This window comes from Natator depressus, chromosome 2 (assembly GCF_965152275.1).
Source record: "Natator depressus isolate rNatDep1 chromosome 2, rNatDep2.hap1, whole genome shotgun sequence".
Taxonomy (NCBI): Eukaryota; Metazoa; Chordata; order Testudines; family Cheloniidae; genus Natator; species Natator depressus.
Genome location: NC_134235.1, coordinates 249,091,568 through 249,094,279, shown reverse-complemented (window position 1 = coordinate 249,094,279; position 2,712 = coordinate 249,091,568).

Sequence of the window (2,712 nt, the reverse complement as noted above, 5' to 3'; positions counted from 1 at the left end):
TATGGGATCCCACAGATTTACTGGGAGTTGCTTATAGGATTGCATTGTGCAGAGAGCAGGTGAGGGAGGGCTGCCTGGGAATTTATGTTTGGGCTCAATGTGATGTTATCTAAGACTCTTACCAATGCTGTATTGTGCAAGGATTAACAGCCTGGCACTGGCCGTGAGCATTAGTATGTACAGTGACTGGAGTTGACCTCATGGACGCATGAGAGCTCCCAGCTAACCACTAGCACAAACACCACACAGCAGTCGCTCCTTGTGTGCTTGTTTGCAATCAGTGCCTGTGGAGTACATGGGAGTGCACAGCTCTAGGCAGGGGAATTTCTGGAACCTGCATCACAGACATGTATTCATTTTAAAATTAATTAGAGTTTCTTTGAGGGAGAGGAGGGTGGGTTCCCAGAACTCACACAAAGTCCTTGATTCTGACCTTGTGGTCATTGATTTTACACTGATGTAGTCCTGATTTACACCAGCTTAACTCAGCAGACTCCAGCCCAAATAATCTGAACCCAATAAATCTCTACTTACTTACACACACACACACACACACACACACACACACAGAGTTTCAGTGTGGCAAGTTTGAACTGGAAACTAATTTGTACAGATGAATTCTAAACTGCTAATTAACCCTTAACTGTGAGAATTGCTAAAGGGCCTTGTTACAGCAGGATGCCAACCACTCGTCCTTCACTGATATCGCAGGGGATTGAGGCTGCTCTGGATCTTAAAAGATGGTTTCCATGAACGACAAATCTTGTTACCTCTCCCCACTGATGTGGAGAGGCCTCTTGCAGTGGAGGAGGCAAAGTTCCACTATGCTGAAGGGCAGGGAGGAAAGATTTGGAGAGGCCATGAATGGGGTTCACAGCCTCATCTCCACAGAGGTTCTGTCCACATGATTCCTGACAGGATGGCGACTCTCTAAGGCTCTGTACATTCTCCCATACTTCAGCTTCGATATTCTGTCTATTTCCCCCCAGTTATAGTAGTTTGAAATGGTGAAATTTGCAGGTGAGCTAGCTTCCCTCACAATTGTCTGATGTCAGACATGGCTCTCATCCGAATAAGGCTGAACCCAGTTCTTATGAACAGCTGTCAATCAAATGCAATAACACACACACATATTTTAACACATTGAAGTCAATTACTCACTAGAAGCAAATGACAGAACTACAGAAGTTGGAGATGGAAAAAACATTTTTAGATAGAGTCCCAGGTGTTAGAATATAGATATTCAGGCCTGTCTGTAAAGGCCTATACTCTAAGAATTTAGGTGTATTCTTATCACTTGGCTAGTTATAGAGGTACAAAAGAGAATCAAAATCATTGTCTGCCGGTGTAAGGGCCTTTTCTTACTGTGACAGTTTGAGGTCCTGTGCTTAGGCTAAGGCCTTTGGCTAAGCAGCAGAGGCAGCCATAAGCTAGGAAGCGACCGGTCACATCCTCACATTCCAAACTAGTCACATTGAAAGAAGGTGCTATTGGGCTGTTAGGAATACAATCCTGTCCTGATAATGCCTATCACCTCCAGAGAAAGGGAAGTGCCTAGAAAATGTAAAAGGAAACAGCATCCTGTCTGGCAAGAACTCACTTATCAATACTGGGATGTGAAATCCTCACTTCTGTATTGTTTTGTCATTATAGTTCCCACTTTGCTATTGTTTGTCTGTATAATCTCTGTCCGGTTCTGTGATTGTTCCTGTCTGCTGTATAATTAATTTTGCTGGGTGTAAACTAACTAAGGTGGTGGGATATAATTGGTTACATAATCATGTTACAATATGTTAGGATTGGTTAGTTAAATTTCAGGAAAATGATTGGTTAAGGTATAGCTAAGCAGAACTCAAGTTTTACTATATAATCTGTAGTCAATGAGGAAGTGAGTGGGCGTGGGTGGGTGTGTGTGGGGGAGATGGGAACAGGGAATGGGGTAAGGAAATTGCAATCATGTTTTGCTAAAGGGGGAAATGGGAACAGGGAATGGGGGGTAAGGAAATTGGAACCATGTTTTGCTAAAGGGGGAGATGGGAACAGGGAATGGGGGTAAGGAAATTGGAATAATGTTTGGCTAAGGGCAGGAATGGGAACAGGGACACAGGTGTAAGGCTCTGTGGTGTCAGAGCTGGGAAGGAGGATACTAAGGAAGGAAACTGGAATCATGCTTACTGGAAGTTCACCCCAATAAACATCGAATTGTTTGCACCTTTGGACTTCGGGTATTGTTGCTCTCTGTTCATGCGAGAAGGACCAGGGAAGTGAGTGGGTGAAGGAATAAGCCCCCTAACACCAGGGTTTCCCAAACTTTTTGCAGCTGTCAAAACCTCTTTAAACTAAAGTTTTTTTGTGACCTGTCTCTCTCAAGAGCGCCAACCCGAACCATGACCTGGTGAAATTTTGTAACTAAAGTCACACAGAAATAAGTAAGTGTTTAAAAAAATTAAGAAATAAGAGAAGAGGTCGATAGAGGAGGTAGAAATGTTACATTCACTCAGTTCAGTCTGGTGGATGTACCTGTCTAGCTGATAGAAGATGATCCATATAATATCTATTGGGAAAATACAGCATCTTAATCCATTTCCTATTGACAGCTGATCACAATAATTTGTTTTCATGGCCACCACCAAAGAGAAAACCAACTCACAGAGGCACAAGTTAAAAAAATGGGATGAAAGCCTCCATAGCTTTCATGCCTAAAGGCGGGAA